Consider the following 12,005-nt stretch of genomic DNA (forward strand, 5'->3'; position numbering starts at 1 on the left):
AAAACCCTGCCATGTTTACCTTCAGGTGACAGAGAAGCTGTAGTTATGACAGGAGGAAAGAAGGAAATAGTTCGTATAGCATGAAAAAGTTATAAGAAGGAGGTCGTGGGTGGAAAACATCTGACTTCAACTCTGTCGCTCGCTGTTTGTTTCCTATTTTCAACCACATGTCAACATTGTTTTTAAATTATCATGACAAAGAAGGTTCCTAACTTATAATAAAGTACTCACTTGGACACAAACCATCTTTTTCTAAATATAATCTTGTGTTTTTTGTGCTTTAACCTCATCAGACGTTAACCATAGTGTTTCCACATCATAAAATGATTTGTTTTGAAGGCACAAATTATGTCTTCCTGCTGATTACTTCCAATGTGGGTGTCATAAATCCTAAATGTAATGACTGTGTTTTGTCTTCTGATTTGGATGACTTATTATTTTTGACTTGTTTTGAAGTTTAAAAAAAAAAATCAATTTATGTATTTTTGTCACTCGAAAAAAAGTCTCTCATGCATATCGTCGCGGTCTTGCCACATAATGACTTGAGTTTTCTAATGGGCATCAGAGGGTTCATACAATGTGCCAGCACTCTCACTCAATAATCCACCCAGGAGAGACTCTCAGAAAGCTGTTATCTCCTCCACAAGTGTGGAGTTAATCAAAGTGCAGTCTCTCGTCTCCTCCGCATCGTCTAATCCTCCAAACCGTTTGAAAAAGGTTGTCATCTATCCAGGAAAGTCAAAATATTAAACTCATTAGAAAAACCCATATATTTTGGCACGAGCAGGTTTTTCCTCGGTGTCAAATGTCATGTGATTGCTGTGTTCTGCAGCCAATCAAAAGCCGTGGGGGAGACTCCCGGCGGGCTGCGGCTGTGAAGTTCAGCCCAGTATTAGCATCTGGTCCTATCAGACAATTAACCTGCTTGTTGACCAGGAGTCCCTATCTCTGTCGCACAGCCTTCAGCGTGCCAGGTTGCCTTTACTCATGGGCGCTGTGTGCAGAGAGCAAATATTGAAATAGATTGCAGAGCTTCAGAAGCCCCGCATCTCCCCTGTTTAAGAAAAAATAAACATTTAAAAATAGAAAGAAGACACAGTTTCATTTCCTGCTAAATCAACCCATTAGTCATTACCATTTAAACTACAGTACAGTACAGTACAGGACTCTCCTGAGGAAAGCCACTAATACAGTATACACTCATCATAGCGTCTTATGTCTACTCATTCATGTAATTCAAGTGGATTTTTACAGTTAAATCAATAATTTGCAACATATTCAAAATGACTAATGTGAGGGTTAGGGTTAAAATATGCAAAAGATAAAGAATTTAAAACGTTTAAATAGTAAATTTGTTTTATATATTTTCAAAATGGGCACATCCATCTATCCAAGAAGGAATCAGTTTCATCATTGGACGCCAGAAAATGCTTTTTCATTTAAACTAATCTATCAAACACTTCTTCAGAAAGAGCAGACATAACTAAAACTTTAAACTACAACTAAGTTCTTTCTACATCAGTAATGTACATATGTTAGAGCAAGAGTCAAACAAGTGATCAAGAAAGACTAAATGTCATGTAGGAGTTATACTCTTTGGTTCTTTGTGTGAAATATGAATTACAAGAAGCACTGACTTAGTATTTTTCAGGCTGTGCCGACTGCCGAGCAAGACTTTTATGTAAAACCACTCTCATCATGTCAGCCCCAATCCTGCTGAGATGCCACAGACTTGATTTCTAGATTAGATTTGTCCTGTTTACCCAAAATAAAAAAGCATCAGCTATGAAACTGGTGGGAAATATTCTCCATCCTGAGGGAGGAAGAAAAAAAAAATGCACAAAAAAACAACAACTTGCATATTTTCTCCTTCACTGCAGTTAGTGAAGTGTGCAGGGATGTGTTGTTATCTTCCATAAAACATGTTGTAGAAGATAAATACTGAAAAAGTATAAGTACAGACTGAGAAATCTGCTTTTTCAGCCTTATTACACACCAATATAAAGATAAAGCTGTATAATATGAGGACATTTTAAACCCGTTATAGTCTTCCAAGACAAACCAACACCAGACAAGACTGTCAGTATTGTTTTTAATGTCTAACGCAATGATTTAAAAACTGTCACTTCTGATTATATCTGCATGTACGGTGTGCTTACTCTAATTTAGCTTGATTTAATTTCCAATCTAACACTTTTAATCATGTTTAATCATGTTTTTATTTTGCCATGTGTTGCTTTTATATTGTGCCTTGATGCATTTTATGTTTTATGTAAAGAGCTTTTAAGGGCTTGTTGAAATGTGCATACAAAAAAATGTGTCTTGCTTTTAGGGAGAAGGAAAGATTGTAGTAAAAGTTAATAGCAATGCAGATCTGTGACTGGAGGGGATCTCCTGTTACATGCATGAAATCACACATGCTGCACACCCATCATTCATACCAGCCTTCAAACCTGAACCTCCTGTTCACACATACAGACTCAAACGCCGGAGGTGCAGCAGTAAAAACTTGAATCTATCCTACAAATAACTTCCTGGCACCAGAGAACGATTCAAGACTGGAAACACTCCCAGTGAGAAGAACCCGGAGAAGCTAAGAAAGATTCAGTCCTGTAAAGATTACTTCTGACATGCGGGAGTGACAACCCGGAGACCAATCATGGTTGTTTTGATCCCCTCGGGAAACACAGCTGAGCTGTCAAGGGGCCGCTGTATACTCCGTCAAAACTGTAGTTGGATGATCAGATAGGCTCAGAAACCCCTCTACTCTGACATGGAGGGGACAGAGGACGGATCCTTGATGCTCCTCTTGAGGATTCTTGCATTTTTTCCCAGTTAAAGGGAAAAAGGGAGTTTTTCCCTATCCGAATTGAGGTTACTGTTGCATTGCTCTAGATGTTAACGCCCCCTGAGGCACAGTTGTGATTTGCGATACTGGGTTGTATTAAACTGACTCGACTTTCACACTGTGACTGTCCAGCTGTGTAGAGGTGAGAAATGAGCCCCAGGGTTTGGACTTCTCTCCCTCTCTGTCTCTAGCTCTATTTAACTATTTCTGTCACATTTCATGCGAACAAACCGAACACAGCTGTGTAAATGTCTTCCAGGAGAGACTGTCTGAAAACTCAACGACTATAAACACTTTTTAAATTTTTCCGAAACGTTGTACAAATTAGTTCTGATGGAGTATAAACTGACTCTCCTTTCTCTAACTCAGCTGTGTGAAAGCAATGTGGGAAACACTGATAGTCACAGTTAACGGCCTCCCAATTCAATGTGATGAAACTTTAAATTGCTCAGGAAATTAAAGGTGCAGTGTGTAGAATTTAATGGCATCTACAGAGAAAAGGAATATAATACTCATAAGTATGTTTTAATTAGTGTAAAACTCCACAAAAATGAGGATCATTGTATTTTTGTTACCTTGGAATGAGCCTTATATTTCTACACAGGGAGCGAATCCTCTTCCATGGTGCACCACTGTGTCTCTACAGTAGCCCAGAACGGACAAACCGAACACTGGCATCACTCTAGAGCGAGCCTTTCATGTTTTTTTGTGAGTTTCACTTCCACCATATGCTATTCTACACGCTTGGAAGGATTTGGGGAAGGGAGGGATATTCAGTCGGTTACAATCTGCAACCTCACAGCTAGCTACATGCCCTAAATCCTACAAACTGGCCCTTTAACTACTTCACTGGGTGCCAGTATAGTCGCAACAGGAGAAAATAACCGTCCAGCCAGATCTGAGTATGTAAATAATGTGTTTAACACTGACACATCCGCAAGCTTGAGAGGCAAGATAGAGCTGCAGCTTTGAGTCCATATGTGCGAACAGGGTGTTATTATCCGCCTCTGTTAAATACAGACCTACATCAGGAATCAGCAAGGAAAAGATCTGTTGAGCAGCAGCGTTCTCTGTCAGACGTTTACTGCAGACAAATCACCCGGAGAGTTAAATCCAGACCATCTTCTCTGTAAGGACTTGTGCAATAAATGCTCTTAAATCTAACAAACTTGGTTTCTAACTTTATTTTTCTTATCTTTACTCTCCTTGTTGCTGATTTCCTTGCTTTCAACCTACATAAGCTATATATATAGTAGCATCACTTTTAATGTATTCAAGCAGCTGATTGTGTTTTAATTGCGTTTGTTTTTACGGCTTGCTGTAAAAACAAGAAAGAAAGCTATTTGGGAAGTTTCCCATCCAATTTGGCTACTTTTTTATTTAATCTGATGAGTCAATATTGTTTTGGGCATATTGCCAGGTTTTGGTTTCCACCGGCTGTATTTCAATAAACTGGCTCCTCCATCTCATCTGAGAAGAATGAAACTGATACTACACTGAGTTCAGTAGGCTGATGCTTTGTTCATGTCATATTAAAAGTTATCACGTCAACATCAAGGTTGCAATTATACTCCTTTTCCTGAAACCTCTGATATATCTGACTTGGCACTTCATAATACGGAAGTGTCTGAAACTCAAACAGTCTTGCACACCTCACATTAACCAAAGACCGACGTTCATTTAATTAAACCCACATTTAACTGATATGGAGTTAATCCAGTGTTTTAATCTTTACATGACTGCCTAATACTGCCTAATTATACTGATAAAACAGGAGAATGGGGGCGATAGGATTGATATATGAGAAAAATGTGCTATTTTTAAGATGATTGGGGCAAGGTTTAGGTTACTTGGACAAAAAGCTCTAATCTGATATAAGGCACATTAATTCCTGCATTGACAGTAATGTTGACATAGGATGTAAATCATGAAATGCAGAATACAGACTGGTTTATTTGAATGCACCAGTAGCTAATTCATTTATAATGTGTTTATACTCCAAAACTTACTCAATATACTTTTATTACACAATGACAACACACATATTACACCTGAACCAATGTGTTGGGTTTAGAAATGGGATGATAACCGTGTTCAAGGTATACCGCGTTTTGAAAAAGCCACGATAACCGAAACCGCAAAATTGTCCGTCATACCGTTCCTAAGGTATGAGCAGTTTTTTGTCTGGTCAAAGACAGAAAGTGCAGGTCACAAATCCCTCAGGTGGTGCAGCTGCAGCGTAGACTATCACGACCCCTCACACTCTCATTACAGTGTATATTCAGGTTAAATTAACATGTCTGTCTTTATTTTTCTTCCTTTTAGGAACATTTTAGAGCTGTAATCACAATACCTCCATACCATTAAACTGTGATACATTTTTTCTTATGGTTATCATACCACCAGAATCTCATACTGACCCATGCCTAGTTGGGTTAATTGTTAATGATTAATGGTATTGATTTCCTTAACTGAACTGGACCGGTATATTCACTCTGACCAGGTAGGTTCGGGTTAGGCTTGTGTGTACAGTGTGTACCTGTATGCTTAGTCCCAAAAACTCTTCATCCGAGCTGTCACTGTGCACAAATAGACTACTGCACCTGAGTCGCCCTTAAACATCAGTCTGGTCTATAAATACTGAAACATCACAGCAACACACAATCATTTTTTCTGTACAGCATACAGCATTAATGGATCATAAAATAGTCTATCTATTTTCATTAGCTGCCAACACAGCTCGAGCAAGCAGTGCGTGCTTGACATCGCTGTTTATAGGACGTTACAGTTCATAAGTGTGGATGCTCCCATCATTATGTTTATAGTTATTGTTATAGTGATCATTCTTAGTGTGGACGGGCCTTTACATACCTATGATCATATCCAGATCCAACCTCTCTTTGTATTTTACTGGTGAATAGGACACACTAGTATATAAGACGCACCCCAACTTTTAAATGAAAATATATTGCGTTAAAGGTTGTTAAGGTAATTCAGGCTCCACCCAGCCTGTTCAGCTCCATCTTCCCTTCAGGCATTGAGTTAAATTTGGCCATTGTCCCCCTACAGCAGTGACAGGCAGAGATCCTGTTCCTTATAGTTAAGGTGTTATCAGTAGCTGACCTCGAGTCACCTCATCAGTGCCCTCGATCCTCCTTGGCAGCCCAAGTCAGTGAGATAACACGCCATCCCTTCAGCTACCTGACTGAATGGGGTACATCTGCATCCTGCCTGATCCATCATCCTACGCAGCCTTGTCTCGGAGACTCTCCCTATCATTCTGTAGCTAATGAATTTTTATCGCACAGAGAGCTATAAATATTATATCCAGTATGAGGTCATATGATTTGTTTTATATGAGATCTGGAGGAAAAGAAAATCATGAAGCTGCCGAACCCTTGAGACTGAGCGGAGCAGGTGGACTTGCGAGATCAAACAATAAAGGTGGACAATTTATGACATTGCATAGGTGGAGAACCTTTATTGATTTCACCCATGTTGCCTACATGCCGCTATATGAATGTTTTAATTTCAAGAGATACTACAATAAACCCAACAGCACTGCAATCCGGCCCTGTGAAAATAGCTTAAGCTCATTTTCAGTCCCAGTATTTGCCTCACCAGGGATTTTAAATGGAGGTGCTACATCCATTTGCCACACACAGAAGTTATAAGCGCCTTGGTATTGCTCGATGAAAGCTTTTTCTCCACTTAAAATGCTCCATTGCCCTGAAATATTGCATTGTTAATCATGACGAATAAACATGTCTACCGGCGAGCCTGTCGTGTTGCACAGAGAGGATATGAGTGATGTCGATGGAGTGGGAGGATGCTACAGCTTCTTAATATCCTGTTTAAGTTCAGGAAAAATATGTGGGAGAAACATAATTGAAGTGGTAATACTTTAAGGCCCAATCTAAAGAGCCTATTAAAATGTTAGATTGTTTACCAGAGGCTGTGGAGACAATGGATATCTAATAGAGTTTGTTTAAATAACAGAGTCAAGGAATAAATATTTATACATCACATCATATTAATATGTATTAATGTTGTTTTTGTAGTGGAAGAAGTATTACTTGAACTGATGTTTTGGAGGAATATTCTTATTTAACGAGCTAGACGAGAGTTAGACATTCAGTCAATATGAAGCTAAAGCCAGCAGATGGTTAGCTTAGCATGGCATAAAGACTGTAAACAACACCTCTAAAGCTTGTTTGTTTAGTTTGTACAAATGCCAAAGTGTTAAAATGACAATTTGCAGACAATTTGCACAAGCAGAGACTCCAGGAAGTTACTGAACCCAGCCAAGAAATAGTCTAGCATGCTAATAGGCTAGCTGTCTCCCCTTTGTGCTAAGCTACGTTAGTCAGCAGTTACTGGTGGCTTCATATTTACTGTACAGACATGACAGGGATGCTGTATAGATGATGTATGAATAATAAAAAAGTTTTTTAAAATGCAGAACTTTTCCAGGGAACTTGGGATAGATCTATGACATTTAATTTGAAGCCTAATTAAGACAAATATCACCTAGGTAACCTGTTAAAGGAGCATTATGGACAATACGCTTCTCCACTTTCCTGCTGAGACTTAGCTTAGCTTATCTTAAAGACTGGAAACAGGGGGAAACTGCTAGCCTGACTCTGTATAAATGATGCTTACAAATACCTCCGAAGCTCACTAATTAATTACCACGTTAATCTGTATATTTAGACAAGCAAGGCAAGCTGTTTCCAATCCTCATGTTAAACTAAACTAAGCCATGCAGCTGTTCTCTCCAGCTTCACATCATTCAGACATAGTGAGTGATAATGTTCTTTTGATTTAACTCTAGTCAAGAACATGAATAAGCAAATTTCCCCCAAAATGTTCCTTTGGGATATTTGTTTTAATCAGGTGTCATAATTAATCTATCCCAAGTTTCATGTTCAAATAAACATCAAATCTTGCTCTCTTGCTCTGAACAGTAAAAAAAAAAAAATAAGTAGAAGAAAAAAGCCATGACATCAGATTTCTTTGGAGTCAGGACCTTGGCTTGACCTGACCTTTGGCCTTGGGCCCTGAATGATGGCAGCAAACAACAAGTCAGCATGAAGAAATGATGCATCCATCACTCCGACTCTGTTGAATCAACCGAGGGCTGATATTTGGGACCCACGTGCTGAGACGCCAGTGGCCTCATGATGTATTATAGCCAAGCTGATAATGAGAAAAAATGTAGAGCACCCAGCGTTTTATCGCGAAAGGCAGCAGCGTTATCGCCATGAACGGCTCCTCGGCACTGCTCGAGCAAGACAGTTCACTGGCGATGGTTCGACAGCTGAATACACTCATTTTTCTTCTCTACAGCTACGACTTAATCCGTCAGATGAATGATTATTTCATCGTTCAATGCTTATGCAACTCAGAAGCTCTGAATAGTGTAAAGTATATTACTGTTTCAAACTGAAACAACTCCAGCTACTGCTCTACAGATACAGAGAAGCAAAGAATTAATAATTGATTAATAAAGTTTTTGATATGTCCTCTGAAGCCACTTTCTATATCCAGTTCAGTTCCACCACGAAAACTCTTGAAAGCACTTTCCTCCTCTGTAAAAAATATTCTGGGATGAAACCTCCAACGCTTAAACTGTCCTTATTGACTTTTTGGGTTGCCCGTTGGAAGGCACCTAAATTTATATCCCTGTGTTTACCGGACAAAAACAGAGTTAAAGAGCGCCCTCGGGGTGTTTTGGTGTTGTCTTTGCAGGTGGGAACAGATCACAGTGTTCAACAAAAACAACATGAGGTGGTGATGAAGGCTTCAGAGCTAAAAACATGCAGGTCACAGTCAGAAACAATGACTGTGCTTTAAAGCTTTAAAGAGGCCCATCAGTGCTTGTGTGTGTATATTTAAGCCTAAATTAAGACAGCTCAGTTTGGTTTGTGCTGATTTGCTTTGTACTCTTGTGATTTAATAAGCTAATCAGATTCGATGACCCTCCTTACATCACTTGGAGTTTAGTTAAAATTGACCGACCTCCCTTACCTGCTTCAGAGTGTCCCCCCGCTAAATTTCTTGAGGTCCGCCATGTTTTTCACACAAGTGCTGGCTGGGACCTCGCTAAACTAAACTAAACTAAGGGTGAAAAATGTGCATATATCACAGGGCTGGACCAAAGCATAGAGCTGCTGCTTGGCGACAGAGCCGGGTACCAGAAATGAGGATTAACTTCTGGAAGAATGAAGTCCCGATGCGGCTCTGATCTGGAGGAGCAATTTATGTTTTAAATTTTTTTTGGGATTATGTGGATTTAATTTCAAACTCGCTTCTCAACCTATAGCCGGAGCAGAGTTCACACTAGAGCCACACACCCTCTCAGCTGCTGTCATCAATGATAAATATTTTAAATGCTTCAATTAGTTAATTAAGTTACACAGTAGATATCTGTGTGTATGAACAATAAAGTTGCTGCCATATTTATGCCTTTAGATTATGTTATTCTGAATGTGGATGGAGCAGATACAATGTTAGCATAACCCAAAGAAGACGAGCATTTTAACTTGTTTGCTTGTTACCTTGGCGACAGACCTGACAAAGCATGACTTCAGACCTTTTTACAAATCAGTGTCATGATGCATATATTTCAGCATCCATTTGATCTGTCTATTCTGGGTTCATTCAGACTGAGCTTCAATATCATCACTGTGCTGGTTTGGGACTAGTCGGTACCTGCCGTTGCTCGCTGGTTGTTTGGGGCGAATAAACACAAAATGATCCCACAGTCAAATTCGCACAAATAACGTTAGGCGTTTGTTATGTTTGCTGCACTGCTATGTTTTCTCTGGCAGCCATGTTTCTCCGGGGTCCACAGTCAACAGTTGCCATGGCAGCCAGCGCACCAGGACAGGCACTAAAACCCGACCGTTCTGAACGGGGCTGTATAGACAGGATGAGAAGGCTGCTCTGGTGCTTGATGCTTGTGGTATTTTAACGAAAGCATACCACATACACTTTATCAAGTCCCCAAGGAACTGTGTTAACTTGTAGAAAAAAAGGGTGTAGTCTGGCCCCTTTAAAGGCCGTCAACACTCACGACTGCCTTGGATTTGATAATTATACGTTAAGATGAAAAGTGTAATTATGAAGTGATAATTTGTTGAGAAGCTGCAGAAAATGCTACGTGCTAAATAATTTGCATTTCAGCAATTTCTGTCTGAAACGGTTCAGAGATTCGACGTTTTAGCACCTGATAAACAGGATTCTCCTATTTTTTTCCCAGGTGCTTTATTTGCCATTAGCTGCTTGCACTCCCATTAAATAAGTAAATCATTGTCCGTATAGCAGATCCTCTCATTTACAAGAGTAATATTGTTTCCCCTCACAGACGGCCATTGTATTGATCCAACCCACTGAGCTGTCAAAAGTCAGTCCAATTTTATATTGAACTGAAACAAATTGTACCTGTAAGGGGCTGTCAGAGGAAAGCTCAGTATTATCTCGCCCAAAGCACACAGCATTGCGTTCACAGCTGTGTGCTTTACCAGGTTTTATCACACCGCTGTGTTCTATTGTTCACACGCTAAGCTCTCGTGCAGGGACATTTTACAGTCCAGCCTTAGTGAGTGACATTTTAACAAGAAGTCATAAAACATGTCACAGGAGAGCGGAAAGAAGACAAATGCCAGAATCCCTGAATCCGCCTCACAAAGAAAAGCAAGCGACCCCTGCGGCTATTCTGATCACACACAATCATGTCAACGCCGCTGACTACACACACATACACACACACATAAATGCACTCAGTCACATGCGATTTGTAACCATGTACATTTGCACACACCCACAGCAGAGCCACCACACACACACACACACACACACACATACATATACACACACACATAATAACACAGCCTGCCAGGAAGGGCCACCGGGGTCCAGTCATGGTAGGAGCCAGCAGAAAACTGATAAGGCTGGCTGGATTTGTTTAATTCAGCCTTTTCCCCAAAGCTGCTACTGCTGGAGGGAGGGGAGAGGAAATATAACTGCACTGTAGGAACAGGTGAAGGGAGGCAGTGGGGGATCCAAGTGAACCGCAGAGATAAACATAAGCACTGACAGAATTCATGCAGATCGACATAACAGGTTGTAAGGAGATATTTCCAACAATAAATGCAGTCGTTCCAAATAGATTCAAGCTAGGAGTCGTTGCTTTTTTATCACATCGGAAGTACTTTAAATCCAAAGTGTCAACAAGGGCTGACAATGATCAAAATAACACAATTTCCTCACACTCAGTCTGATGTGAGACGCAGGGTATCCTGCTGTATCTCTCCCCTATTAGCCCCACAGCTCTGACGCTTCATCAAAGTGTCATGATGCACGTTGATCAAACCCAGCAAGAGCCAAGAGGAGAGAGAAAGAGAGAGAGAGAGAGGGGGGAGAAAAAAAAGTGGCATAAGCATGTGCAAACAGAAGCAGACAGAGACATAAATAGAAAACATACACAGACACACATATGACGCTGTGACCTGACTTAACATTTTACGCTATGCAGCAAAGTAAGTCTCATCACCTCTGCCGTACAGGTGGAGTACTGAACACAAAGCATTAGTTCAGTTGCTCAATAATTGATAAAAGCTGTGGAAAGGACAAGTCAATATCTCACTAATTTCAGCATGGTTCAGACGACAAATATAATGGGCAGAGGTGTGTAAGATAGAGGCGGAAAGTGCAGCTGCAGACATCCAATCTAATCAAATATTAACATGGTGCTTAATAAATGATCGAAAAGAAGTATGATATAAGCGGGAAGGCTGCCAAAAAAAGAGAGGACTAGTTTTATGTCATCATGTATAATTCAAAAGTAAACACACACACACACACACACACACACACACACACACACACATGCACACACACCCCTACACACACACACTGTTAGACAAGGATTACCAACTAAAAGGTTACAACCGTATTAATGACTGATTAACAAATAAAAGAGCTGCTGCTGTTCTGCCTCTGCGTCTCTGATAAAGAGAGCAAAAAAAAAAAAAAAAGAAAGAAAGAAAGAAACCACCGCTCTCACATCTCTCACAACAAAGTGACAACCTGCAACCTGTTTCATGGCACCTCAGCAGCAGTGAAATCAAGCCATAGGAATCAATCGTCAAAA

The 12,005-nt window shown here is 40.1% G+C and overlaps 1 protein-coding gene across 2 annotated transcripts in view; it reads right to left on the minus strand.

The window, feature by feature from the left end:
• Positions 1-12,005, minus strand: part of syt6a (synaptotagmin VIa) — a 75,225-nt gene that overhangs the window by 32,311 nt on the left and 30,909 nt on the right. The window lies entirely within an intron of this gene.

This window comes from Scomber japonicus, chromosome 4 (genome assembly GCF_027409825.1).
Source record: "Scomber japonicus isolate fScoJap1 chromosome 4, fScoJap1.pri, whole genome shotgun sequence".
NCBI classification, from domain to species: Eukaryota; Metazoa; Chordata; class Actinopteri; order Scombriformes; family Scombridae; genus Scomber; species Scomber japonicus.